The sequence below is a fragment of the Fukomys damarensis genome, unplaced genomic scaffold, assembly GCF_012274545.1.
Source record: "Fukomys damarensis isolate Sample0158 unplaced genomic scaffold, DMR_v1.0_HiC HiC_scaffold_9, whole genome shotgun sequence".
Taxonomy (NCBI): domain Eukaryota; kingdom Metazoa; phylum Chordata; class Mammalia; order Rodentia; family Bathyergidae; genus Fukomys; species Fukomys damarensis.
The window spans coordinates 49556433-49571672 of record NW_022900921.1 but is presented as its reverse complement, the minus strand read 5'-3'; positions in this window follow the sequence as shown (position 1 = coordinate 49571672).

Here is a 15240-nt window from a genome sequence, read left to right as displayed (position 1 = left end):
CAGCAACCCTGACTCAGGAGCCAGGTGTGCTGGTGTGGAGGGACAGCCTTTCTTCTAAGAGATAGTCACCTGGCCAGGTGATCCCCACTCCACTTCAGCGGTGGTAGAATTTATTTGTTTGGTTAATATTTATGGAGTTAAATGAGTTCCTTTGTTAGAGTTAAATTTGGCTTTGAGTATCTGGTTAAACTTCATTTGTCTTCTGTTGTTGGGCCCCAGGGCCCTGCTAGCCCTGCTCTGTCCACCTCATCACATGTTAATGCTGATGAAGAAGCCCCTCGACCTATCAATTCTGTTCTTCCAGCTTCCTCTGCATCTTGCTACAGTGAAGATGGGCACCTCCACATCATTAGAGGCTGCTGCTTTGAAGCTGCCTCATCTGTCTCATGCACTTCAGAGACACCACAAGCATTCTCACCCCAGAGAGATCATTTTTATGGTTTTGCCACTGCGCACACCTAGGTGAGCATTTCTGAGCTGGTGAGGCAGAACTGGGGCCATCGAGGGGCAATGAGGGCAGGATGGGTGGCAAAGCCTGGCACCTCCTGAGGAAAGTGCGGGAGGAGGGGATGGATAACCTGCCTGCAGTTCCTCAAGCCTATGAGCACCTCAGGCAGATTGATATTATTACAAATACTACCAGGCTGGTAAAAAGGAGGCTGGGTTGATGGAGAGTCCATTACTCCCAGCTTTAATCACCTCAAGGTAATTAAAGCAATTTCATGTTTTCTGCTTTAGTGTTCCCCTGAGACCACAGCAACTGGACCATGTAGTCACCGGCTCAGCTCAGTGAGATGTGCAGAAGCTGTGATTTTGGGGGCTTGCGTGACTTTCTCACTACAGCTTCTCAATTACTGGACCACAGGGTCCTGCTTCATGCTCTGTCAATGTCAGATGGCACAAGAGCACCCGGGAGGCTCATACTCCTCAATGTGGAAAAAGGACTCTGAAGATGGCCCCCATGTGGAGGCCGGGTGAAGGCTATTTAGTCTCCAGGTCCTACAACGTTCTCTATGACCACTTCCTAGTGGTGCCATGGAAACCGAGGCTCAGTTTGGAATGCAAATCTCTTGAGAGGCTCAATGCCTGGTACTCCCAAGTAAGACCCCATCACCAGGCTGTCCTTTCTGGCCTGGGTTCCCTTGGCCATCTCAAAGTTAGGAATGTGCAGCAGCAGTGCCTCCCATCCTGCACACTCTTTCAGGGTTCACATCCTAACAGGTCCATGAAGGGTTAGTTGGGACAGTATCTTCCAGCCTTACTGTGCTGACATCCAGCCCTCAGCTCAGCCTATGCTCCTGGAAGAACTCCTAGAGTCATCAAGAGAGGATTGAGGACCGAATGCTTAGTTCATAGGCAGATGTTTCCATGTGAGAAAGAAGCAGGTGGCCACCCAAGATACCCAACCAGAATGTGTGTGTCAGCTTTCCTTACTATACCTGAGGCACTAACTTTATAAAGAAAAGAGGCTCATTTAGCTCACAGTGTTGGAGATTCAGGGCCTCGCTCTGGCATCACTCAGCTCAGGCAAGAACTCCATGTTGGATGGCAGGAGCATGTATAACAGGAGATGTCATGTAGTGGACAGGAAGCCTGAAAGCAGTCCAGAGGCCAGGCTTGCCCTTGTAGCATCTCACTCTGATAAGAGTCATATTAAGCCACCCCAATGACCAAGTGAGAGATCCCACCTCCTAAAAGTGCCACCTCAGTACCTCTGGATGGGGATTAAACTTCAACACATGAACCCTCGAGGACATATTAGACCTCATCAAACCACAGGAGGTAGAGCTGAATGTCCTGGGTAGGACATATCTTCCCAATGAGCAGAAGTTGCAGCAGTGAGCTTGATGTGGTTAGAAGGAAAAATTTACAAAGTTTCCCAGGAAATGGTGGATGCTGGGTTTGTTATTCAGCAATACCAGAAGGAGGAAGATGAGAAAATTGGAAGAAGAGTCAAACCAATGAAGCTTTTGGAGTGGGGCAAAGCTTAGAAACATACATGTCTCCTGCCCTGCCATAGGGCATCCACTGTAGGGGCAGTAGCCACCAAGAGAAGGCCAATTGCAGAGGACAGAAGCCAGGTGTGTGTCTAGGCACCTAGCAGGGCACAAGGAGCTGTGCATGTGGCACTGTGGCTCCCTCAGCTGGGTCTAGCTATTGCTATCACTGAATGATGAATGTTAGCAGACACAAGACCCTAGGCCTTCATATGACATATCGGGCATCTTTTGAAGGCTCACCAAGCTACTTGGTGACATTTCCATTATGGAAAATGTAGTTTATCTATACTGGATTGCTCTGTGTACCAGACCTGGGCCTATACCCCTGCCCACAGTGCCCAGGTTCATGACTCAAGGTTTCATAGAGTCTCTGTCCATTGTGCTGCCCTGCAGAGCTGTGATTGCCCACAGAATCCTTGCTGCACCAATGTCTGTTTCCCAGAAGCTGCTGACCTGATGGAACAGTGATATGCCCCTCTGTGCAGCAGAGCTGTTGCTTTAGAGGTGGCACAGTGTGAATTTGGATTTGGCTTTTCAGACATGGTTCTGAACTAGTGACTCTGATACAGAACTGGGTCCCCAAGAGCAGAGTGCCTGGGGTTCAGTAGGGTTGGCTGTTTCACCACCACTTGGACTTGCCTCTAGGGAATTTGTCTTTTCTGTGCCTGAATATTTAGTCTATGTGGCACTAGAGACTCTGGATTTGGGTTTGAGTGGAGGTATCTACTGGGGGTTATAACAAGAGGTCCATTGAACCTAAAGCTGTTGCTGGTAACTGTGGACTTTTTAATGATACAGACCAGTGTGGGGGCCCAGTCATAGACCACTGGAGTTTGACATTTGGAAAATAACTTCTTCCTGTACAATTAAGGCATCAACACAATCTATGCAACATTTGTTACTTTTCAAGGACACTGTTTGTTAAGCTTGTTTTGTTCTTTGACCCTGCCATAACAGGAACTTGTTAGCTGAAAATCTGATATCTGTCAAAGTCAGGAAATCCTGTCTTTGCATAAAGATAAAAACGATTGCTTGGTGTTTTCTGTTGTTGTGTGCCCTTAAAAGCTTCTTGTTGATGTGAGCCTTTAAAAGAAGCTGTTTTTGTGAAATAAATCAGACTTCTCTTGGTCTCCACTCAGGTTTGAGTGTTCTTTCCTTTCTCAATCCTTACTCCCCAACTCAGGCATGTTAGTGTTGTGACAGCTGGACCGCCACAGACCAGCAGTCAATGAAGGAAGTTATGCTGCCAGGGGTACTGGCCTTCTGGTAATCTTGGATAGATAAGGTTCCTGCTATACCAAGTGTTGGGGCAGAAGTCTAAGGAGCTTCTCACTAGGACCTCTCTACATGCCACAATTGGGCAATTGCATCAATCATAGATTGATTGTGGTGAGATAGGGGATAAAAGAGAGAAATGAGTATTAAATTATACTTTGGGCATCCACTGTCACATAGGTACCACACCTCAGAGCAGTAAAAATCTATTATACATTGTGCAGAAGTTTTATTATCTGGCTGTAATAACCACCATGTTAAGGAATCACAGGCAGGAAGACATGGCCTTAGGATGCCACCTTAGGGTTTGAGCAGAGGAAGGAGTGCACTGTCATGCATAGAAGGGGTGCCCATTCCTGTTCCTCAGAATCCAGTCCTACCAAAAGGGTCATGTTGCAAATTTATGATAGACCTTCCCTAAAGGAAATCATCAGTCAATCAATCAATTAATCATATATCAGTCAATTCACTGAACTCAGATCATTCAGCCAGTACAAACAGAAGGAAGTGTATAAATGCCCTGTGTGTTTTGCTCTTCAAAAGGGCCATCTTCTGCATACTGAGCACTGAATCTCTGAAGTTGTCTAGGAACTGAGCTGATGCTCAAAGTGTTTTGTAGTGGTTGCTGGCTCAACGTCATGTCCAAGATTCCCTGCTTCATTTGGTTTCTGTCACTGTTAGTGCATTTTGGCATTCTCTCTCAAATAAGTAACCTGCACCCAAGTAATTATCTCATGGTGTTTTCTAAGGAAACTCCACCAGGGACAGCAATCCTCTGCCCCTGCCCTGACCCAAGCCTGTCTGTTTCTACAGAGGAGTGTCCCTATAGGTACAGAGTGTTGGATCCAGCCCCATCTCCTGAGTGCTGTCTTATTCTCTGGGTTGCTGAGCTCACTTGTCTTCAGTTGAGTTTTCCACACTCTTCCCCTGGCACCATGCTTTGTCTCAGGATGTAAAACTGAGTTCCTATCTTAGTCCTTTTGCTTCAGTTTTGACAGCTGTTGTGGTGAGCAGCCCCACCTTGCCATGGACTTGGTCTCTTCTCTGAAGTACTGTCCACTGGAGAGTCCCAGTGTCCTGTCTCCCTTCTGCCAACTCTTTGTGCTAGCTCTGAACCTAGTCTAAGCCCCTGCTATCTGTGGCTATGCTTTCAGAGATGGTACTTGCAATCTCTTTCCTGCTTTTCTCACCCTGTGGTACCTAGTGGCACTTCTTGCTACCTTGTCTGTTTTGCAAGGGTAAGTGACAACTCACCTACCACTTCAAAGACCAATGTGAGAGCAATATCAGAGCTTCTTCCCATGAAGCCCTATGCTGTGTTTGTATCTGGAAGTAACTTTCCTCTCTTCAATCTCTTCTCACTCCTTCTACTGTTTTTGTACAGTTTCTAGATATGTATTGTTCTTGTGTGAATCTTATTTCTTTATACATTTTTTACACTTAGATCTTTAATTCAGTGAGTCAATTTTCATGTTTCTGTGAGTTCAGAGTTAATGTTCTTTCTCCCACCTCTACCAAAGATATCCAGGAGTTCACAATATTTTGCTGAAAAGACTCAACATTGAATTTCTTTGGCACCTTTGTAAAAATTCAGTTATCTCCAATAAGTTGCCAGTCACTTGAAGATCACAGCTGTGTAAATGCTGTTTGTGTTCTTTCCAGAACTTCTTCCAGGTTCTTAAATGTAGAGTGAGTATCAGGGAACTATGTGTGGAGCCCAGTTGTTGGCGCTGTGCTCCCTTGGCCTGGTGAGAAGAGCACTGCTTGGGGTCATAATATATAATAGTAAAGAGTAAACAGCAGCAGATCACACACACACACACACACACACACACACATACACACACACATGCACACACAAGCAACAGGCAGAGGCGCATCCTGATACCACTGATAAGTGTGTAGAGACGCTAGTCAGAAGCCTACAGAGAAAACAGGAACTGGGGTACATAGCCCCCAGCTAAAAGCTATCACATACAACAGCTACATTGGGGCCCAGCTCAGGGATATAGAAGGCCACCAGTCTAAACCCAGGTATTGGTGTACTGGGGAGAAGCAGAATAAAGGCTGCTAAGAATTGAAGACCATGGGGTGAGCAAAAAGTTGCCTTAACAAAGGCAGAGCAGGCTGTACCTGTTGAAATGAGAAGACATGGAAATAAGTCTCAAAACTAGACTTCCAGATCACCTAAGGCAACCCCAAAGGGAAACGTGATGGAATAATCTGATACTCAACCATCTGGACTCTCTGAACTGGCAATGAAAGAGGACCTGGAAAAAAAATAAAATCAGAAATAATTTCTCAGATAACAGCAGAGATTGTGCCCATAGTACAAGACATGATTAATAAATCTAGAGTGAACAAAGATTTAAAAAAATTGAGGAGCTGAGAAACATGGTGGAATCCCAACATAGGAAACAAATTGAACCCATAAACAGTTGCAAACAGATTTCCAGGAGATTAAAAACTCCATTGAAAGTTTGTGCAGCAGAAAAAGCCAATGAAAGGACAGAATTTCAGATACAGAATATAGGATTGCAATCAGTGACCAGGAAAAGAAAAATCTTTTAAAGATAGTAAGGAACCATGATAAATCAATCCAGCAGCTGCTAGATAATTCAAAGAACAATAACACAAGACTGATCAGAGTCAATGAAGAAACACGAGAGAGTGCAGGGGACATTAAAAAAAACAACAACCAACAATAAAAAACTCCCCAAAACAACTGTTCACAGAAGTAATGGCAGAAAATTACCCCAATAGGGGGAAAGAACTTGACATCCAGATAAAGGAGGCTTATAGGACTCCAACTAGCCATGAAAAAAAATTACACCTAGGCATATAATAGTTAAGATACCAGAAACCAAACAGAAGAAAAAAATTCTACAGTTATGCAGTTAGAGAAAAGAAACAGGCATGTACAAAGGAAAGCCCATCAGAATCACAGCAGACTTCTCAACACAAATGCACAAGACAAGAAGAGCATAGAGTGACATATTTCAAGCCCTAAAGGAAAACAACTTCCAACCAGGTTGATATACCCTGCAAAACTATCTTTCAAAATGGATGGAGAAATAAGATACTTTAATGACAAAGAGCACCTGAGGAACTTCATGAATACTAAACCATCACTCCAAAAAATTTTAAACAGTATCCTAGGAAAAGACAGTGAGGAACCCAACACCAGGAAGCCCAGCAAAATGAATCCATCAAGCATAACAAGAAATTAAATGCAAAGGGGGAGAATCTAACAAAAACAAAAAGTCATGACAAGGATAAATCAATACATAGCAGTTATAATCATCAATGTTAATTGTCTCAATTCAGTAATCAAAAGAAATGGACCGGCAGAATAAGTCAAGAAGCAAGATCCAACAATATGCTGCACACAAAAAACACACCTGATTAAAAAAGAAAGTCATAGACTGAAAGTTAAAGGGTGGAAAACAACACTCCATGTTACAGGAACTAAAAACAAAAAGCAGGAGTAGCTATCCTCTTTGCAGATCAAGTGGATTTCAAACCAAAACTGATTAAGAGAGACAAAGAAGGACACTACATCCTTGTAAAGGGAGGAATCCAATCCAAGAGGAACAGATGACAATCATAAATAGATATGCACCAAATACTAGTGTGTAACTATAATACTAGAGTCCCAACTGTATAAAACAATACTAATGGACATGAAAATTCAAATAACCACTAATATAATAGTAGTGGGAGACCTCAATACTCCACTATCACACATAAATAGATATACAAAACAGAAAATAAAAAATGAAATACTACAACTCAAATTCTTGAACAAACTTAACAGATGTTTACAGTGTTCCACCCCACAAAATTAGAATACACATTCTTTTCAGCTGCACATGGATCGTTCTTCAAAATAGACCACATACTAGCAAATAGAACATGTTTAAGTAAGCACAAAGGAATTGAAGTTATCTTCTGTGTATTATCAGACCATAGCATGATGAAATTGGAGCTCAAAAGCAAAAGCAACTAAGAATTTCATAAACACATGGAAATTGAACAACACACTTCTGAATAACCAGTGGGTCACAGAGGAAATTAAAGAAATCAAACAGTTTCTACAATTAAATGTCAATGACAATACAACATATCAGAATCTATAGGACACAATGAAAGCAGTCTTACAAAGGAAATTCATAGCAGTAAATAGTTACATTAGGAAAACAGAGCAAGCTCAATTACAGAACATGATGCTGAACCCCAAGCTTTTAGAAAAAGAAGAGCAGAACAAGCCCAAAGCTCATACAAGGGAGGAAATTATAAAAATCAGTGTAGAAATTAATGCAGTGGAGACTAGGTGAACAATATATAAAAGTCAATGAAACCAAGAGTTGGTTCTTTGAAAGAATAAACAAAATGGACAACTTTATCAAACAAAAGGAAAGAAAAGGCCTAAATCCATGCAATTAGAAATGAAAAGTGTGGTCACTTCTCACCCTATTGGCTAAGATCAAGTGTAGAAAGGAAAAGTGTGAAATTACAATGGACCTAGCAGAAATCCAGAGGATCATCAATACCCACTTCAAGAACCTATATGCAAATAAGATAGAAAATGCAGAATAAATGGATGGATTCCTAGATACATATGAATTACCAAAGTTGAGCAAGGATGACATAAAAATTCTAAATGACCCAATATCAATAAATGAAATTGAAAACCTAATTAAAAATAAGAAAAAGTCCAGTTCTTGATGGCTTCACTGCTGAACTCTACAAGACATTTAGAGAGGAACTACTGCTGCTACTGTTTAAACACTTCAATGGAACTGAAAGGGAAGCAGTTCTCCCAGATTCATTCCTGGAAGCAAGCATCACCTTGATCCCCAAAGCAGAGAAAGACTCAACCAAAAAAGAGGACTATAGGCCAATTAATGAATATAGATGCAAAATCCTTAATAAGATATTGGGTGAAATAGGAAGAAAAATGGCTAAAGAGGAAGTGGCAAGCAGAGGGGAAAGGAAATAAGGGAAAAGAAGAAATATGAAAAAATGGAAACAAAGTCTTTTAATCTTTTAAATAGGGAAGGGTGAAGGGGCAGAAGGGAGGGCAGCAGTATGGGGAAAAATGAGAACCAAGATACATCATGTAAAGGTACAAGACCCCAATGATAAATGTAACTGTATTGTTTGCTTTAAATGTTCCAATAAACTTAATGAAAAAAAAAAGATACTGGCAAATATAATACAGAAGATCGTCAAGAAGATCTTACACTCTGACCAAGTGGGATTTATCCCAGGGATGCAGGGATGGTTCAATATATGCAAATCAATAAATGTAATATACTATATTAATAGAGCCAAAGACAAAACCATATGATCATCTCAGTAGATGCAGAGAAAGCATTTGACAAAATCCAATACACATTTGTGATAAAAACCTTCCAAAAAATTGGAATAGATGTTCTCTACCTCAACCTGATAAAAACCATCTATGAAAAACCAACAGCCAATATCATATTAAATATTCAAAAACTGAAATTCTTCACACTTCACACTAAAATCAGGAACAAGACAAAGATGTCCATTATTACCACTCCTGTTCAATATAGCTTTGGAAACATTAGCCACAGTAATTAGATAAGAGAAAGAAATAAAAGGAATAAAGATAAGAAATGAAGAAGTCAAATTATCATTATTTGCAGATAACATGATACTCTATTTAGAAGTCCCCAAGAACTCCACCAAAAATCTTCCATACTTAATAACCAAATTCAGCAAAGTAGCTGGATACAAGGTCAACACACAAAAATCAATAGCTGTCCTATACATGAACAACAGACTCACTAAGACAGAAATGGGCCAACAATTCCTTTCATAATAGAATCCAAAAAATTGAAATACCTAGGAATCTGCCTAACAAAAGAAATCAAAGACCTCTATTCTGAAAACTATACTACTGTAAAAACAGAGATTGAAGAGAATATCAGAAAGGAGAAAGAGAACCCTTGCTCCTGGGTAGGAATAATCAACATAGTGGAAATTGCCATATTTCCAAAACTGCTATATAGATTCAATGCAATCCCAATTGAAATTCCAGCAGCATACTTCACAGACCTCTAGAAAACAATCCAAAAATTCATTTGGAACAACAAGAGACCTAGATTAGCAAAAGCAACCATAGGCAATAAAGACAAGGTAGGGTACATCACAATCCCCAATTTGAAACTGTTCTACAAAGCTCCTATGATAAAAACAACATAGTACTGGCAAAAAAACCAGGTCTGAGGACCAGTGAAACAGATTAGAAGTTACAGAAGCAAGCCCAGACACACTCAGCCACCTCATCTTCAACAACAAAGTTACCAAATACCCTCACTGGAGGAAAGATAGCCTTTTTAAATAAATGGTGCTGGAAAAATTGTGCTTAAACTTGCCAAAGATTAAAACTAGACCTATACCTCTTACCATGCACTAAACTAAAATTGAAATGGATTAAAGAACTAAATATTAAACAGAATCACTAAACTGGCTAGAAGAGAGGTTAGGTAGAACTCTTTAAGACACTGGTGTAGGAAAAGATTTTATGAACAAAACTTGAGTTGCCAATGAAGTAGCACAGTCAACAAGTGGGGTGTCTTCTTATTAATAAGCTTCTGCACAGCAAGAGAAATAATTAATGGTGTGAAGAGGACAACCCACAGTGTAGGAAAAACTTTTCACCAGCTTTTCTTCAGACAAAGGTCTACTATCTAAAATATATATAAAAAAACTTAAAAAAAATCAGACCTTCCAAATTTAAAGACCCAATTCAAAAATGGGGATCTGAAATGAACATTTTTCAAAGAGAAGAAATAGCAAATAAACATATGAAAAAAATCACTGGTTATTTGAGAGAGGCAAGTGAAAATAACATTGAGATTCCACCTCACTCCAGAAACAATGGCTGCTATCATGAAATCGACCAATGACAAGTGCTAGCAGGGCTGTGGGGAAAGAGGAACCCTGTTCCACTGCTGGTAGGAGTGTAGTGTGGTGCAACTACTGTGGAAATCATTATGGAGATACCTCAAAGAACTAGGATTGGAAGTCCCATTTGACATAGCTATTCCTCTGCTGAATATCTTCTTCAAAGAATTAAAAGAATCATACCACAGTGCTATATGTGCACCCATGTTCATAGCAGCACAATTCATGATAGCTAAAACTTGGAAGCAGACCAACTGCCCATCAATGAGAGACTGGATAAAGAAAATGTGGTTTTTAAAAATAAAATAGAGTACTACTCAGTCATGAAGAATGAGAAACTAAAGACATTTAAAGCTAAATGGATGTGCATTAAGATGATACTCAAGTGAATAAATAGGACACATATGTGTAAATACTGAATAGTTTCTCTAGTGTGAGAAACTGAAAGTGCAAATAAGTACTAAAAGGTATGATAGATAATGTGAAATGGAAAGAAAAGATGCAAAGGGGAAGGGGAGGTGGGAGGGGTAAGGGGAAAGAAAGAAGGGAATGGAATTAATATGAGAAAAAGGTGGAAACAAAGTCTTCATAGATTAGGGAGGGCTGAAGGGTTGAAGGGAGGGCAGGGGAATGGAGAAAATATAAGAACCAAGATGAATTATGTGAAGGTACAGATTTCCAATGATGACTGTCATTATATTGTACACTTTAAATGTATAAATAAATAAATTAATTAAAAAATAATGAGTGCCTCTACAGTGAAGTCTACCTTTTATCACATCAAGTAATGGTACAATAGCTGCTTTAAATTCTTTAAAATAATCTCAAAATCTGCTAGATTTGGGGATTTGTATTAAATATTTTTCTTGTAAGAGCAGAAGTCATTAATTTCATACTATTCATGACTCATTGTACTAATGTAGAACTTCCAGATTGCGTTCTTGACATTGTCATGTTACAGTACGGGAACCCCTGACATTCTCATGGCCCTGAGGAAGGCTGATGTCTTTCTGCGGAAGGGAATTGGCTCAAGGTCAGTCATCCTTTCCTGTCTATAGTGGGCCACAGCTCATTCTCACTGCAGCTCTTTGTGCCTCTGCTATACATTCCTTCCTGCTTTCTCTGTTCATGCATGGTCTAGGGAACCTGGAAGAGTGGGCAGAATTTCAAATGCATTTGGGCTTCATTTCCCACTGCTGGTGTCACCCAAGGTTGTTACACAGCTCTCTGGGGACCTGGCTGGCTCCATGCCTTACTTGGTTGCTCCCCCCAAAGGTGAGTCAGGAGTTTAGCCAACCCGGTGCTGCTCCCAACCCCAAGACTATGTTTGTTCTAAAGGCAAAGCTACAAAGCTTGGGGATCACAGGGCAGTTTGCTCTTCATTTAGACTTCTTTTGAAAATTTTCCTTAAGAGTCCAGATTCTTCAGGTGGTTTAGTTGTTGTTGTTTTTACCTATTTTTAAAAGTTGTTTTTCCTCAGAGGTTTTAACTGTTATTTGCAGGTAGATCACACACTCTTCCTATCTGGAAGTGGACCCTAAGTTCTAGCAAAAGTATTTGCACTATGGTGTATACACAGAAAAGTACATAAAGTACTGGGTTAATGCTGGGAAGGTTTTTCAAAATGAATGTTGTATACTGACTTTTCACTGCCATGACAAATTCCTGAATGAGGAAAGAGGAAAGGCTTGCTCTGGCTATGGATGGAGAGAGTTCAGGCCATGGTTGGTTGGCTGTGGTTGCTGTGGGTCCTGAAGTGAGATGGAACATGTCAGGAGTGGGAAGCTAAAGAAAGGAAAGAAAGGCTGGGTCTCAATAGCTCCTCCTACGGCGCACCCAACAGTCTAACCTCCTCCCACAGGTCCTGCCTACTGAAGTGTCTGCCACCTTCCCAAAGTGTCCTAGCTGGGAACCAGGGCTGCAGTACTCAAGCCTACCATGTCACCAGTGTATAGAAGTGCACATGCATGGTTACACATAGCACATCATACCTGCTGATGGCAGTGAGTGATCCTGTGACTGGTAGGTGTATTTCCTGTCCCATACACTTCACCATCATGTCAGAGTGTGCTCCCACTCATGTAAAGAGCAGCTGGCTGAGAAGAGATTGCCCTGTGATGCTGGCAGCAGCTTCCTATGGCTCATGTTTCTGCATCTCTTGACTTCCCTTTCTTCGTGTGCTTTACTAATCCATTGGTTTTGTTCCTCACAGCCTGTGGAGCAACAGAATGTGTATATATACCTTAGACAAATAGCCTGGGTGTGTCCTGGGCCACACCAGCTGGGTCCATGTGAGAACATTTGATGACATTCACACTGTGACACAACTAGCTCACAACACATTTCTCAGAACACACTGCCTCCATGAAGTGGCTCCCACCACAGTTGCGTTTTCTACAAAGGATTCACTTAGGCTAAACTGCCACTGAGACATAGGAGATTTAATAACAGGTTTTAAGGAATTTAAAACCAGGAAGGGTCCATAATTAACTCATAACACACCCTAACCCCCACCCCCATCTTCCCCTACAGCCCCTCGGCCTGCTCTTCCTCTGCATTTAAGGCTTTTCTGCCCCTGGCTCCTCAATGATTCTCTCACTTTTCACTAATGAGCTGATTTCTTTTAAAGTTTAACATAAAAAGAGTGTACATATATCAACTCCCCATGATGAATATAATCATTATGTACTGCAAACAAATACTAATAAAAATAAAAATAAAATATAACAGAAAGAGGTGACTATAATGAACCCTGATTCATGAATCTATCTCTCCTAGCTTCCACAGTTAATTTATAACCCCATTCACTTCCCCACTCATACCAGTTTATTTTTATTTTTGGTACCAGGGATTGAACTCAGGTCCTTGTGCTTGTGAGGCAGGCAGTAGAACCACTGAGCTAAATCCCCAGCCCCCACTTCAGTTTATTTTGAGCACAAATATTAATTATCCACAAAACTCCAGTGTTCCTTTAAAGTATTCTTCTTTAAAAATAGCTACAATAATACTGTCACAGCATAAGAGACAAACTATAAGACCTTATCATCACTAAGAATCCAATACTCAATATTCAAAGTTTCTTGAATGTCCCACAAGTGTTTACATTTTACCCCAGTCAGATCTAAATAATGTCTATATATTGCAATCAAAATGGCTTTGTCTTAGTGACTTTCTCATTGCTGGGACAAAATCCCATATACCCACAAGTTAAAGCAGGAGAAGTTTATTTTAGTTCACAGTTTGTAGAGATTTCAGTCCATACTTGGCTGGCTCCAAGGCAGGGTGACATGGCAGAGAGGCATTGCAGAGGAGAAACAGTTCATGGCAGGGAAGGAGGCGGTGAGTCTTCTTTCTTCTTTCCATTTTTCATTCTACCTGGGCTACAAGCCTGTTTGTTGGTGCCACACACATCCAGGGTAATGGTTCCCTCTTCAGTAAATCCATCATCCATAATAACAAATACCATAATAATAAAACCAACAGCAGATTAATCCAGTTATCACATCCATGATCCAGTATTACACTGATTCAATTACATCCCCCAAACCTTACCTATGAGTGCACCAGGATTTGGGGGAACCTCTAGGTAGAAGTCACAACAGCATTGATACTTTTTATTTTCTGAGAAAGTTTGTATTTTTGTTCTAGTTTACCTTTATATTAATACTTAGTTGAAACTGTCCTTTTACTTTGTGGTGACAGCCTAAAATCAATATAAATATTTACCAGTGACCTCCCCAATGTCCTCTCTCTCCCTGCTTCTCCTCCCCCAAACTCTCCCAACATTTTTCTTGGCACATTCTGCCTTTCCTGGTATGTCCAGTCATTAGGACATTATTTGGGGTCTGGTTCCCAAATAAGTTCCTATTTAAACTCACAAATTCTACATCCCAGTCCTTCTTGATTGCTATTCTAATTTCAAAACATATACCCAATTAATCAAACAGAGGACAGAACACTAAAACCAGTGTTTCAAGTTATCACCTTCACTGTTACTTCTTAAACTGGAGTTTGACTGCTTAACATGGTTATTGGGAACATGATACATCTTCATGAAGAGTTAAGTCTACCTTGAGATTAGTACTTTTGAAAATATGGAGTGTATATATAATATTATGACTATGTTATAGAGTGTTATTGTCAAGCCATATTAAGTTTTAAAATAATCATGAAAGAAAAAAGAAATTTTATGCTGGCCATAGAGCTGGTTATATTCTTTTTTGCCATTGCTTGTTCTATTATTTAGAAGTTTCACTTAAACTCCAAAGGTGACTCTGAATATGAGAATTTCTTCCTTGTTGGTGTGGTGGTGTTAAAGAGCTTTTGGGACACAGAGGACCATGGTGACCTTTAAAACATTGGGACCCATGTGGTCTGTTTCTCCCATATGTGATTAAGCTCCAAGGACCTGTATCAAGACAGCCCAACACACTGACCAATATGTGCTCTTGTGGCTGTGTCTCCCAACTTCAGTTCCTAACAACATGTAACCAGAGACCACAAACTGCTATGTTATATGTCCTCTTGTGTCCACTTTGCATCTATCTATCTATCTATCTATCTATCTATCTATCTATCTATCCATCTATCTATCATCTATCATCATCTACCATTTTTCTTCATTACAAATTAATGAGATTCTAGCTGAGAGGGAGGCACATTATTCTTGGCTCCTTGATATTTAAGGTACTTAGTTTAAATTCAGGGAGTTTTTTTACTGCCTTTGAAGCTTCATCTTTCCCCAGCCATCCATGTTGCTTCCTAGTTGCATGGTTTCATTTTTATTTCCATTTACTTCTTCTGTTCCCTCTGTCTTGAACTCCTGCATATTCTCAAGCATATGAAAAAATTCAAGCCTGGAATCAAAGTTAGTTCTGCTTGTGAAATTTCTTAGTCTCCCCCAAATGATCACTATTTGCCTGCTCACAAAGTGTTTCCTTTACACTTTTCACAGAGCTGGCAGCTGCTGTCTGCTCAGGTGACCCAGATCTGCAGCAGGTCTCTTGTGACACTAAGCTAGTCA